This window comes from Carassius gibelio, chromosome A11, assembly GCF_023724105.1.
Source record: "Carassius gibelio isolate Cgi1373 ecotype wild population from Czech Republic chromosome A11, carGib1.2-hapl.c, whole genome shotgun sequence".
Classification (NCBI taxonomy): domain Eukaryota; kingdom Metazoa; phylum Chordata; class Actinopteri; order Cypriniformes; family Cyprinidae; genus Carassius; species Carassius gibelio.
The window spans coordinates 17969183-17984236 of NC_068381.1; the positions used below are offsets into that span (position 1 = coordinate 17969183).

The 15054-nt window shown below is 45.8% G+C and overlaps 1 pseudogene; it reads right to left on the bottom strand.

Moving 5' to 3' along the window:
• Positions 1-1300: 1300 nt before the first annotated feature.
• On the bottom strand, positions 1301-14965 carry LOC128022841 (amyloid-beta A4 precursor protein-binding family A member 1-like; annotated as a pseudogene).
• Between the last annotated feature and the right edge of the window lie 89 nt (positions 14966-15054).

The window sequence follows — 15054 nt, forward strand, 5'->3', positions numbered from 1 at the left end:
AAGTGCTGGCGTCATTGGCGGAAGTGCTCGCTGGAGTCTGGGTTGTGGGTAGAGTGGTGAGTGTCCTACGTAGTGCATCGGCCAGGTCTTGGAAGGGGTCCGTGAGGCTCATGCTTGTGCCGATCGGCGTGGGTCCGGTCTTCAGTTACGGAATACCACAGGGGGCTGAGGATAACAGACAGACAGTTTATTGGGGCACAAGCAGAGGAGCGGGAAGTGCTGGGTAAAGTGATCTGGAGGATGGCTGTGATGAAGTGATCTGTAGTAGAAGGGTAGAGACGTCAAGGAGGGATGTGTACCACACACATGCAAGGAGAGGGTTGGGAACTTCTGGAGATCGCTGGAGAGAGGTAAGTAGAGATAGAGTTAGTCCTTAGAGTTAGCATACAGGTAAGACCTTGTTGCGAATGAGACCGGATGCTGACTGGGTGCGTGTGTGTGGTATTTGAAGTGCAGAGGTGATTGAATGATGATGAGGGTCAGGTGGAAGTGCTCAGTACTCAGGTGAGGGCATGTGTTGTGAATGAGTGGAGGTGGAACCTGGCGTGTTTGTAACACCCTTATGGTTATTCCTTATAACCCTATAAAACTATATTTCCAATGAAAACATGTAATGACCTATACAGAGCCCTGAAATTCGCTTAATGCACCATTTATTAAAATACAGAAAATAGATCAATCAAAACGCAATTTAAATTATAATATTAAGCCAGGGTTAAGCCTATTTACAAAAGTATTAAGAACGTTAAGTAAAGAGATCGAAATTAAGCAAAAAATGAATATAAACCAATATAAAATATAACCAATAATAATAGTCTAATAATAATAATAATATACAAATATTATGGGGGAAAGACGATCAGTTAATGCACTTACAAGACTGTAGGATGGATACAATTTCTTTTCTTGTAGGCCTATTTTCTATAATAAATAATTTAATTTCTTAATTCAAAATATAATATTAATGAATAATTCTCAGATAATCCGGGGTTGCTATGTTGCAGGTTTGTTTACATATTAATCTCGTGTTCATGAGAATTGCATGTTAGCTCAACATGGCATCTTGAATAAGGATGACGTTACCTCGACAAAATAATTTCGTGGCCATGACTTAATATCAGTTCCCACAAATTAATATCTTGTGAGTCGCGGCCATGACGTATTATAACGTAGCTATGACAAAACTAAGTGAACCGACCATGTCATCTACTGGGCACCGTAGTGTTTAGCTGATATAAAATTATAGAATAAAGTATAATTGTTTACTACCTCCCATCTTAATTAAACACAAGACAAGGAAAACATTTATGTACCATCTTTAATAAACATCCAATACAGCAGTTATTAAAATATACCTTTCCCTAAAGCTATAAACAAACCGAGGCATAGCTCCATAGATTTTTTACAGGCACTAATTCTTGAGCTCTGTGAACTGTGAATCTGTACTGCGATATTGCAGAAGTGCTGGAAGCTTGAGATGGGATGCTCAAGATGATTTAAGTGTGGATTCTGATGCATAATCATGCAAACACAAGGCTTGTCTTCAGGCACCTTGGATCAGCACCAACAGCAAAAACAAATGTTTTCCATGATCTCTGTACGAATGTATTACACTGTTCAGTTTTAATGCATCTGCTAAAAGGCAGAGTTTAAGTAAAACCATTTTTCTACACTTTAATCAAGTGTTCAGTGGCAAATTTGCATGTGACCGAGGGGACCTGAGACGACCCGCCTCCTAAAGGAACACGGGCTGATCTAGGCCAGTCAGGAGACGGTACGTTGAAGTCGGCATAGTCTTCAGATGAATCTGTTACAAATCAGATAAAAATGATTATTACTACTTTAAAGTTGGCACTATCTATATTCTATATAACACTTGTTCCAGCTCTTACTGAGAGAATGTAATGGTAACATCATAACTGGGTCTTTTGGGTGAAAATGACATGACTTTTTTCCGGTGATGAATCATTTAGACACCTTAAACCCACCTCTGGAGGCTCACACTCTTCTGTCTCCATTTTTAAGTGATAGTGTTGACGTATGAATGATCAGATCTAATTTCAAATGGTTTTCAATATAGTATAAAGCTGGCGATTTGTTTAAAGTGTAATACACTCCTCTTACCTCTCCTACAGCATTGGACAGGATGTCAATGATCTTCTCGTGAGGTGTAGCTACGACACTCTGTCCATTGATCTCAATGATGCGATGACCGACTCGAATGCCGCCCCGCTCAGCTATTCCACCCCGCATTAAACTGCAAATCTATTGCAGAAATCACATTGACTGAATGTCAGACACTCAGTATGGTTTTATAAACATAGTGGCAAAAAACAGTTGCTTACAACCCCGTCTTCCCAGCTGATATTTGGCGTCTGGACGTTTAATGATCGCACTGGTGACTGGTGGACAGTGAACGATGCTGAGCTTTATTATCGACAGGTTCTTTAAATCCTAGGAAATACGGTAAATCAATTTTGACTTGAGATGCAGAGGAATTAGGAGCTTTCGTCTTCATTTCTGACTGGTCTTACTCGTATGATGCTTTGGCAGGTGGTGATGGGGAGGCCCACCAGACTGGTGCCGTTAACAGACATGATGTGATCGCCGATGCTCAGCTCTCCAGAGCGCTCTGCAGGACCGCCGTGCAGCAGATTGGCTACCACCACAGTCGGCAAGATAGAGCCCCAGGCCAGACTCCACGATCACGAGGCCTAACAACTCTCCAGGCTTCTTTGAAATGCACACCTGACCATAAAAAGAGGCGAATGGGGTTTTTCCAAGCTATCTAGCCATAGAAAATTAACAAAGGGTGTTGAGAGCAACAGCTTCCGCCATGGATCCACATAGAAGAGAAGATATCCTCACCTCTCTGAGGTTTTCAGAGCGAGAAAAGTGAACCAGGTCTCCGTTATAAAGTTCTTGAGTGCCGAGGTAATCGCTGTACTCGCCTGGCTTCAGATCACTGGCTTTTATTCCATTCGTGTACAGAAACTGCTGATATGTGATACCAAAAGCCTGTCCAATGGCCTGTGCGATGATCTGAGCCTAAAAAAGACACAAATAAGAGTAAATGTAGATCACTATATATAAATATTGTGCTTTGTATATTAATAAAGACCCTACAATGATGACAATGGAACATCTGTACTCTTTATCAAGGTGGACATCACACAGAAAGCACTCACATCGTCTGAAGAAAACACGTGGCAGATCATCCCGCACTTCTTCGGTGGTGCTGCAGAGCTAGCCGGCGATTCGGCTGATTTGCGATCGGCTGGCTTCCTGCGGGCCATCAAAACGACGATGTTCCCAATGTCTGCGATGTATGAAATCATCTGCAGAGCGTGGTCCATCATGGCCTCCTGGAAGCATGAGAGAAATCAGCCGCACATCGGAGAAGACGGCACTCACAGAACAGAAGTAGTTTTTGTCTTACCTGTGTGTCAGCACTCAGCACTTTGATTCTCTGTGTAGAAATGAACAGATCGACCTCGGTCATAGGCTGAGACTCTCCTTCAGGTGCCTAGATACACACGCAAATATATGTTAAAACGTACTCGGTTACTAACGTAACCTCGGTTCCCTGAAATACGGGAACGAGTACTGCGTCGAAGACGCATATGGGAAAAACCCCTTTTTTCTCCTGAACTGAAGCCTTATTCAATCACGCAGTGAAACTGCACAGCCATTGGATCGTGCAGTGCTATTAAAACAAACCAATGGCTTGGCAGCGGTGCTGCACGAACCTATGGCAGCGAAGCCCGCCAAAGCCCGCCAATATGGGCGGGGCATCTGGCTATATATTGCCCGCTTCGCCACAGGAATTCAGGTTACTTCGACTGAAGCGACGACTGAGTTGTGCAGCCTTTTTAGCATGGCAAGGAACGCAGTACTCGTTCCCGTATTTCAGGGAACCGAGGTTACGTTAGTAACCGAGTACGTTCCCTTTCAATACTTCACTCGTACTGCGTCGAAGACGCATATGGGAACCCAGTTCAATCACGCCATGCTAAGAAGGGAGGACGACCAACGCAATCAAACTTGATTTGTTAAACCAAGATATGATAATAGCAACTAGGGGCAGAATAAGCTCAACGAGGTTACGTCTGGCCTAGCCTGATCATCCCGTGTTCGTATCGCCTCAGTAGCCAAGGGACCGAGTGCATACGAGTAGAGTTTGAGCCTTGGGCAAGAATGGCCAAGAGCATGCAAATGAGGAACAAGAAGGTGACCTTCACACAGAAAGTACCCTAGCATGAAGCGCCGGGACGTCTAGATTGTAAAATCTAGCAAATGTGGACGGCGAGCTCCAGCCAGCCGCCTCACAAATTTCTGCGATAGTCACACCATTAGACCATGCCCAAGACGAGGATACTGCTCTCGTCGAATGGGCTCTTACTCCAATTGGGCTCTGCAGGCCCAAAGAAGAGTAGGCTAGCTGGATTGCATCAACAATCCACCTTGAAAGTCTTTGCTTAGAGACCGGTAGCCCTCTGGTGCGGTTTCCAAAGCATATGAAGAGCTGTTCTGATCGTCTTATTGGCGCAGAACGCTCTATGTAGACTTTTAGAGCCCTCACTGGGCAAAGTAGATTCAGCCCTGGATCCTCCTCTGTGTTTTGTAACGCAGAGAGGGTGACCACTTGTGCTCTAAAAGGTGTGGAGAGCACCTTTGGCACATAGCCATGCCTCGGTTTCAGGACGACCCTCGAGTCGTTAGGCCCGAATTCTAGGCAATTAGGGCTTATCGAAAGTGCTTGCAAATCACCCACACGCTTAACAGACGCTAGTGCCAATAGCAGAGCGGTCTTTAGCGACAGGGCTTTAAGGCCTATGGACTGTAGCGGTTCAAAGGGGGCCCCCTTCAGGGCTCTCAGCACCGTGGGCAGGTCCCAAGAAGGGACGGTGGGAGGGCAAGGCGGATGAAGCCGTCTGGCACCTCTCATAAATCGGACGACTAAGTCGTTTCTGCCCACCGACTGGCCTGCTATAAGGGCGTGTGACGCCGCTATAGTTGCTACATAGACCTTGAGCGTGGAGGGGGATCGTCCCTTCTCCAAGAGCTCTTGCAAAAATGACAGTATCACTGATACGTCACAAGAGGTCGGGCTTTCACCATGGTCTGAACACCATGTGGAGAACACAGACCATTTGGAGGCATAGAGGCGTCGTGTAGACGGAGCTCTAGCCTGTGAAATTGTGTCTAGCACACGCTCAGGGAGTCCCGCGGACTCCCGTCGAGCGACCAAAGGTGCAGAGACCACTTCTCTGGGTATGGATGCCAAATCGTCCCGTCCGCCTGAGAAAGGAGGTCCCGTCTCAGGGGAACGGGCCATGGGGCTGCAGTCAGCATCTGCGACAGGTCGGCTATCCAGTGCTGATTTTCCCAGAATGGGGCTACAAGCAGAACCCTGCATCTCTGGTCCCTGACCCGCCTGATTACTTGGGGAATCAGAGGGACCGGAGGAAAAGCATAAAGAAGACGGTTGGGCCAGTCCTGGGACAACGCGTCCTTGATCTTGGAAAAATATATTGGGCAATGAGAGTTGTCTTTTGAGGCAAAGAGGTCTATTTCCGCTCTGCCAAAGACCTCCCATATCTTCTGAACCGTCTGCGGGTGGAGTCTCCACTCTTCTGAGGAGACTCCGCTTCTTGACAGCATATCCGCGCCCTTGTTCAGCTTGCCCGGAAGATGCACTGCTCTCAGGGACCCCAAATTGCTTTGGGCCCATTCCAGCAGTCGCGACGTCAGTCTGAAGAGACGCGTCGATGACAGCCCACCTTGGTGATTTATATAAGAGACCACCGTCATGCTGTCCGATCTGACCAGCACGTGGTGACTCTTTAGGTCTGACAGGAAGCTCTGGCAGGCTCGTTGAACTGCAATCATCTCGAGGCAGTTGATGTGAAGCCTGCTCTCCTCTTTCGACCATTGGCCGAAAGCGGGTTTCCCTTCGCACAGCGCGCCCCAACCCTTGTTGGACGCGTCTGTGGAGATCACTTTCCTTCTGCAAACCATACCAAGTGGAGCACCCCGTTCCATCCATTGCATGTCCCTCCAAGGGGTCAGGGCCGAAATACAGTCCTGACTCACCTTGATATTCAAGCGTCCGTGACGCCATGCATGAGGTGGAACACGTGGTTTCAGCCAATATTGGAGGGGGCGCATACGAAGCAGCCCGAGCTCCAGCACCGGCGATGCCGCCGCCATAAGACCCAGCAGCTTCTGGAATGTCTTTAGGGGTCGAGAAGCACCTATTTTGAAAGAGGCCGCAAGTCGCTGTAGAGCCGCAGCGCACTCCTTCACCATTGTTGCCCTCATCGTCACTGAGTCTAACACTGTTCCCAGAAACGATATCTGTCGGCTGGGGGACAGTGAGCTCTTGACAAAGTTCACCCTGAGCCCCAGGCATTCCAGATGGCTGAGGAGCACAGTTCTGTAACCCAATGCCTCCCCCTCTGACTGAGCTAGAACTAGCCAGTCGTCGAGGTAATTGAGAATGCGGATGCCCTTCTGCCTGAGAGGGGAGAGAGCCGCATCCATGCACTTTGTGAACGTGCGAGGCGCCAGAGACAGCCCAAAGGGGAGGACCTTGTATTGGTAAGCCACGCCCTCGAAGGCAAATCTCAAAAACGGCCTGTGACGGGGGGCTATCTGGATGTGAAAGTAAGCGTCTTTCAGATCCAGCGAAAAGAACCAATCCCCTGAGCGTATTTGCGAGAGGATTTGTTTCAATGTGATCATTCTGAAGCGCCGTCTCATGAGGGCACGGTTCAGATGTCTTAAATCGAGGATGGGGCGCAGCCCACCATCCTTCTTGGGAACCAGGAAGTAACGGCTGTAAAACCCTGAGTCGCGGTGTGCTGGGGGAACGATTTCTATAGCTCCCTTCACCAGCAGATTTTTCACTTCGGCACGAAGAACGTGAGCGTTCTCGTTGTGCACTGAAGTGGTGACCGCCCCGTGAAAGCGTGGTGGCCGTCGTGCGAACTGAAGGGAATAGCCGTGTTTTATTACTCCCATGACCCAATCTGATACCCCGGGAATGGCTTGCCATTGTGAGGCCCGGATGGACAGAGGTTGTATTAACTCGAGAGATTGACCGCCGTGGGGGGACATAGCACTCGTGAGTGTTGTGTGAGGAAAACTGCTCTTTTTGTGAAGGAGTGTGTTTTTTATTTTTTGCACTATAACAGCGCTTTGCTGTCTGGGCGCTAACAAGGGCCCATTGTTTGCAGCAGGAACAACTTCGTCGACATCTGGACGGCAGAACACACGGGGCAGTTTGGGGGGTGGTCCGGCTGTGGCGAGACTTAGCCCCCTCCTCTTTCTTTCCTGTTGATCAGGATGACGGCGGCGGCGCAGGGTCCAGCACTATCTTGGGCCGGGGTCCCATGCGCTTGGGATACTGATACCGTCTGGTGGCCGAGCGAGAACGGTGTCGAGGCTCGGGTTTCACCGGCTGGGCTGCGGTGGTAGCAGCTGGCGCTTGCTTAGGAGGCTGACGAATCGGCACCTGTTTGGGGCGACTGGCAGCAGATGAAGCGCGCTTCGGCAGGAAGTGTCGCATTGCCTGGGACGACTTCTGCGCCTCTGTGAAACGCTCGGCGAATCCCTCTATCGCCGGGCCAAAGAGGCCGCTGGGGGAGATCGGTGCGTCTAGGAACTGGGCTCTGTCAGCATCCTTGATCTCCGTAAGGTTGAGCCACAAGTGGCGCTCCAAGACGACCAGGTTAGCCATCGAGCGCCCAATGGCCTGGGCGGTGCTCTTGGTAGCACGCAGCGCCAAGTCTGTTGCACTTCTCAGCTCCCTGAGCGTGGTGACATCTGGGCCAGACTCGTCGGTGGCGGCGAGAAGTTTGGCCTGGAAGACTTGAAGCACCGCCATAGAGTGGAGCGCCGCGGCTGCTTGCCCTGCCGATGAGTAGGCACGCCCGGCGAGCGCCGACGTCGTATGGCAGGGTTTGGATGGATGGTTGGCCTTGGCTTTCCATCCAATAGCTGCTGGCGGGCAGAGATGCACGGCCACAGACTCGTCCAGCGGCGGCAGCCGTTCGTATCCTCTTTCATCAGCGCCGTCAATTGAGGTGAGGGCGGATGAAGATGAAGTACGCAGGCGCGCTGAGTAGGGGGCGCGCCACGATTTAGTGAGCTCGTTGTGGACCTCCGGGAAGAACGGAGCAGTTCGCTGACGAGGGGCTTGCTGGCGCCCCGGCAGAAACCATTCATCCAGACGGCTACGGGCTGGTTCCTCTGGAGGAGACCAATCCAGACCCAGCTCATCCACTGCCCTGGAGAGAATGCGGATAAGCTCGGCGTCCATCCCGAGTTTCGAGCGGTTTGGTTCAGATGACATCGAGGGGGCGGGGTCCGGCGAGCCCGACAGCTCCTCAGCATCTGAAGCGGCTAGAGACATGCTGTCCTCTAGCAGTTCCTCCTCAGTCCCTCCAAACAAAACCAGATCACTCGCGGCAGCAGAGGGACACTGGTCTGGCTGTACAAAGAGGACTGGGGAATCCCCTCTGGGCGGAGAAAACGAGGCACGCGGGGGCTGAGCCGGCGTGAGCTCGCTTTCATCCTGCTGCTTTAATCCTCTGCCCCGCCTTTTCTTCCTCGCCGGCTCGCGGGATGAAGAAAAAGGGAGGGCGCGAGGAGCGAGATCGCTCTCTGAAAAGAAAGCGATTCGCGAGCGCAGAGAGGCGATATTCATGTTCTCGCAATGAGAACATGAATTCCCCGCGAGTGCTGTGTCAGCGTGGGGTTTCCCCAAGCACGCGACACACTCGCTGTGCCCGTCATCAGCGTGCAGAGGGGCTCTGCACGAGCTGCAATGACGAGACGGCATTTGCAACAACGCCGTAGAAAAAGGCTCTTTTAGAGAAATTTGCTCTTTCAATATATCTCACCGGATGGCCGCAGGGAAGCGATGAATCTGCGGTGGGGACCGGCAGTCGCGTTCCAGTGCGAGGCGTGTCAACGGCGAGCAGTTCAGCGGAGATCAGCGAAGCGATGTGACGTCGTCGCTGAAGGAGAAATAATCTGAATTCCTGTGGCGAAGCGGGCAATATATAGCCAGATGCCCCGCCCATATTGGCGGGCTTTGGCGGGCTTCGCTGCCATAGGTTCGTGCAGCACCGCTGCCAAGCCATTGGTTTGTTTTAATAGCACTGCACGATCCAATGGCTGTGCAGTTTCACTGCGTGATTGAATAAGGCTTCAGTTCAGGAGAAAAAAGGGGTTTTTCCCATATGCGTCTTCGACGCAGTACGAGTGAAGTATTGAAAGGGAACTGTTTTTTTTTTTATTCCTAAAGAAAGTACTAGTAGTGGTTTTCAATGTAAAACTCGTCACTATAATGAGTGTTGTGGCAGATCCAAGCCAAGCTAAACTCTCAAGTTTAAAGTTATAAAAAATTATCTAGAAGAATGACTGAGAATTTCTGTGCCGAAAATCTTACTTCCGGGTTGGTACAAGTTTTGGCTTTTTGTTTTCGATCGTGGACCTAATGACGTAGACGAGAGCGGAACTCCTTATATGAGCATTTATCCAGGAAAGTACTCCCGCGCACACGTTGACCAGAGGAAAGCGAGACCGCACACATCAACGCGCTGCATAAGATTTGTTGGAGAATGCCTCCGAATAAGTGTGTTTTTGGATGTGAGGGAAAGTTTACAGTGTTTAGCTTCCCCAAGAACCCAGCGTTACATGAACAGTGGATGCAGTTTGTTTTTCCGGGGCAGCAACTGAGTGTATCAAGTGTGTTTGTGTGTTCTGGTCATTTGAGTGACGAATGTTTTATAAACAAGGCTCAAGTCGACGCTGGATTTGCACATCGTTTGCTATTAAAACATGGAGCGATCCCAGTGATAAAAGACCCCATTCATGTAAGTACACTTGCATCAGATCTCTGTCTTTTGTTAGAAATCAGCACATAAGTGAATATATGTTAATGGAAACAACACGAAACATCAGTATTATAGCTCCGCCAAAGGCACGCTGTATTTTTTTGGTATAAATATGATAAAACGAAAGACTTTTTGGATATATGAAGGATGGAGTATTACTCTATAGGTACTCAAGATTAACATGAGATTAGGTGAAACTGTGTATGTTATGTACCCTTTAAAAAAAATGTTGTGTTTGGAAGCTTAACCAAAGGCTTATGGGTTTGGAACATGAGGGACAGTCCATTCTACTGTAACACTATTAAATTACAGTTCATTTCAAATTCATAACAGATATACTGCACATATAATCCTTATTGTTGAGTCTTGTGCTTTTTTTTGTTAAATTAGCTTTTTTATAAAGAAATAATGTTCTTCCACCTTGATGCGATCCACAGCTTCCTGTGCCTGGGCCATCCGGACGTTGGTGGAGGGATTTTTCTCAGACTGTAATTGAGTAGATCCAAGATATTTAGCTCCAAAGATCACCCCATCCAGGAGGTCTTCAGGATCACATGGTCCAGGCACTCAGAACAACAACAAATGACATTATCATCTACATCACGAGAGCTGTGAAAGCACAACTTGAAAATACTTCTGCACTGAACTTCATACCACTCTTATAAGCCAACCGTGTCTCAGCCTCCTTTTTAAAAGACAAAAGAAAATGAGTGACATCCCATAAACAACTTAACTCGTTGGATCCATTGCTGTGTTCCACTCAATGCAGAAAGTCGGAATTCCCAACTTTCTATGATAACGTGATAAGATCTGATCTGATTACAGGGGCCTGTACCTTGAATCTGGATTAGCTGGCTAGCCAGGTAAGTTTCAGGTTAGTTTGCTCCAATCCTGGGTTTTAGGTACCACGTAAGTGGCTTAGCTTTCAGCGGCATTCATTGCCATAGTAACTAATACTCCATGGCTAACCTGCTCCGGGGCTCGGTTAGAGACCTCAAACTGAAGTTGGACCAATCAGAAGTGAGAGAAATGACACATGTCTGAAACAGTCACTCCCCCAGTTTATCTTGCTCCAAATTAAAGGTCACTAATGCAAAAATAAAATAAAATAGAAGAAGACTGGCTTAATGATAATTACGGAGTCATTTTATGATTTATATATTATTATTATTATTATTTATATTTTACACACAAGCAATTTTAGTTATTTTATTTTAATATTCAGTTATTTTAAATAATTTATTTTAAATAAATATTAATGTATACAGATCATGCAATATAAATAAGCTATAGTATCAAAAGATCACACTATTTAAAGGGGGGGGTGAAATGCTATTTCATGCATACTGAGTTTTTTTTACACTGTTAAAGAGTTGGATTCCCATGCCCTGCATTTCGAAGATGCTTGTTTTAAAAACAAGGCCCAGTTTGACGCCGGATTTGTACATCGTTTATTTCTTAAGGATAATGCAGTCCCAACGAAAAAGGGTCACGATCGTGTGTTGGAACCGCAGGCGGTGAGTAAAACTGCTTCAAATATCTCTGTGTTGTTAACTTAGCTATCGGCGCGTAAGCACATCAAGTAAACAACATGCGATGTTGTCATCAAACTGCACTTTCCACATGTATAGCTTAAAAAAAAAAAGAAAAAAAAAAGACGACATAAAGCGGAACTTAGTCATTTTCCAAATCCGCTAAGCAAATATATACAGTTTCAGTACATACCACATAGCATACCGCCTTTGCTGATGGCACAGACTATCTTTCTCTTCTAAATATAATAAAAATAAAGACTTTTTGGAGTTATGAAGGATGCAGTACTACTCTATAGGTACTCAAGATTAACAGGAGATTGAGTGAAAACGAGCATTTCACCCCCCCTTTAAAAAATAAAAAATCTGACTTTACATGTTTGAGTCTCTATAACTATATACTTTCAAATGTATAAACTAATTTAACAAGTTTCACTTGTCACTGCATGGATAGAGCAAGATTATTTATTTTATTTGTCCTCCTTAATTTTTCATATGACGTTTAAATTTGTCATATTCTTCAATCTCTTAACCTTTAGCAAAACTTTTAATCTTTACTTTTGAATCTCGCTGAGTTTCTCGCGAGAAATAAATCAAACTTGGTTTGTGTTGCAAGGCTCGGGATTGGCTGTTCGCCAGTGATGTCACACATTCATGTGCACGCGCTCCACAAACTCAGGATCAAAGCCTGAGTTGACAAAGAAAGTTGATGAACAGCATCATGGTAATAACAAAGCCGGATTGGAGAGATTTTGTTTTGTCAACTCAAAACTAATCCTGTAACTCTGAATTTGTTCAGCTACCATCATGGTACAGGCCCCAGGTGCAGAAACCTGTAGGGATGCCTAAATGAGCAATAGTTGCTCATTTAAAGCAATTAGTCGACTAATCACACGTTTATATTAATAAACAATATAATTCATGATAATGAACGTTTAATTGCCTATAACCTATCAGCGATCAAACGCACACATAAAACTTGTCACAGCACACCGCAGAAGTGGTGATTACGAATGCATCAGAGAAACAAACTGCAAGAACACTACCTTAACATCATAATAATTCATCAATAAACTAGTTTTTCTGCAGTGATAAAGTACTTTTAATATTCTGTCTCTCACGGACTACGAGACATCGCCACTTACTGTGGATATAATTTTGTTTGTCCCTGCAACTAAACCTCTTCTCATCGACTATTAGGGGAAACCCTAGAAACCTTTTCCATGGAATAAAAATAAAAAATAAATGCGAATGAAAAAAAGGGTAATTCGCCCTTTTTATGTCACAATCCTGGCTTTATTTCAAGTTTAAATGTTAAATATTGAGATAACATATCGTCTATATTTGTCTCAGAAAAAAGATCAAATCTGAATTTATTGGAAAAATTAAGTCGGAATTGTGTGCAATAAACACGCAATTCTGAGAAATCATTTCTGTGAATAACGAGATGTAAAATAAAATAAAAAGTGAGATCTAAAGACAAAATTGCAAGAAAGCCAGATTGTGAGATAAATCGCCATTATCTATATTGTTTTATTCCGCAGCAGAAATGGGCTTACACAATAAACATCTGTGTACAATGCTTTAAATGAGCGTTCCTGTCCAGAAATTGACTAATAGAACCGAATTCTCCACATCTGCTTTTTATTGGAACACAGTCTACTGTAACTAATTCAAAAGGACTAAACTCTCACCAGATCACTGTTTGGGGAGGCGGACTGAACCGCGCTCAGGGCTTTAGATGCCGTGCACTGCTTCTCCTCTGTGATTCCTGAGACCAGCATCTCATCCTGGAGGTGTCTGTGCCAGGTGTCCTCGCTGTGAGACACGGAGATCATCTCTTCTGCTTCACTGCTCTGCCCTCGGAGCCCTGACTGATGTCCGGGGGTCACCAGGGGCGTGTGAACAAACGGTGGGCCACTTCTGGGTCTCTCGGGCTCTGGCTCCTCTAGCAGCTGAAGCAGATCTTTTTGATACTCATGTGAAAAGAGCAAGGCTTCAGGAACGTTTCTGTGCGCATCTCCACATGCTGACTGGACAGTAACCTCAAGCTCTTGAAAGGAGCAAGCAGTGGCCTCCGCTGGAGTATACGACTTATGATTGGCTGATTCATCAGGGGTGCGGTGTGTGTGATTGATGGATGGATGAAAAAGATGGAGCTGAGTGAGGAGACTCTGAATGTGCGAGTGGTCAATGTCCTGTTTCGCACTTTTGTCTCTGATTTTCTCTTTCTTTGGTTCATAATTCCTAAATTTTTTGATCTCTATCCTCAACGTAATACTCTTTTGTTTTTTGCTGCTCATCCTGCTGTCGAAAAACACAAATTTCAGGCTTGATCTCACACATTTCTTGAGTCGAAAGCTCTTCGCTGGAGTCCTGAGCTCCGTAATCGCTTACAGCAGACACCGTGTCTTCATTCAGCTCTGTGTTTAGGGATCCGGAAGCCTCTACATCTCCCACCGAACAGTTTTCAAGTCCTACAGCTGAAGGGGGCTCGCTGGAAGAGTCAGACCTCCAGTTCAGCAGTGGGGGCTCGACCGGGTTACAGGGATCTAGATCCTCAGGGCTCTGCCAGTTTTCACTGAGCAGATTTGTGAATTCGGGACGGTTAGATGAGTAGCCACAAGCATCAGGAGCCCATTTTGCATCCTGGGCTGAAGCTTCAGTTTGAGAGTTCGAGGAATCATACGAAGCAGCTTGGGAACTCTGTTCCAAGTCCAAACCTCCATTGTAGAGAAAATCATCTGCCATTACTACTGGTAGTTATTTTCCTCATCCAGATAGTTCCCAGTTTCCCTTAAATAGGACCCTTAATACCCATTCATCTTCCAGAAGAGCCTTGATCCATGTAAAGCGACCTAAATAACAGATTATCAAAGTTTAAGATGAAATCAACTAGTGATTCAGGAAAATATACACATACTGTATCAGTAAAAAGTTTGGAAAGTATGGAAAATATGAAAATCGGAGAACTATGATAATACTGTTGTATATTAATAAGGTATTCATTGCTTAGACACTGTAATATGGTACAATCACAGTATTTTTGGTCAGGTGCAATGACAGATTTGTGTTTGTTTATACATACAAGCATGCAAATTCACAGGTATTCCAAATGAAGTTTAATGTTATTTAATATAACGGCTTACCTTTTTATCTAACGTCAGATCCCCATTAGTAACTAAAGTTAATCATCAAGAAGTACCACGCAGATTCTGGATGTCCTTGTTTTAATGGCTGGAGATGGGAGCCGGTCAGAAGCATGTCGTGTTTCAGTGAGACAGTCCAAGAAATGAACGGAATTCATTTGTGTACAGGACGGATAACTTTGCTCTGTTATCATGCAACTCCGCAGAACTTCAACGTAGTTCAGAACGTCTCTAGACCGCGCATGCGCACCAGGACAAGACAGAACTAATCCATCGTGTCTTCCAACCAGCTGCACAGAAATTCTATCTAAATTATATATATAAATTATTTATATAACTCAAAAATATACATCTGAAATTAAAGGCTTCTCCACATTTCAACGAGTCATTGAAAAAAATTTATTTCACAATTATGCATGAAACATTTTCACATTATTAGTTTACAAATAGTACATTTTCTTGAAT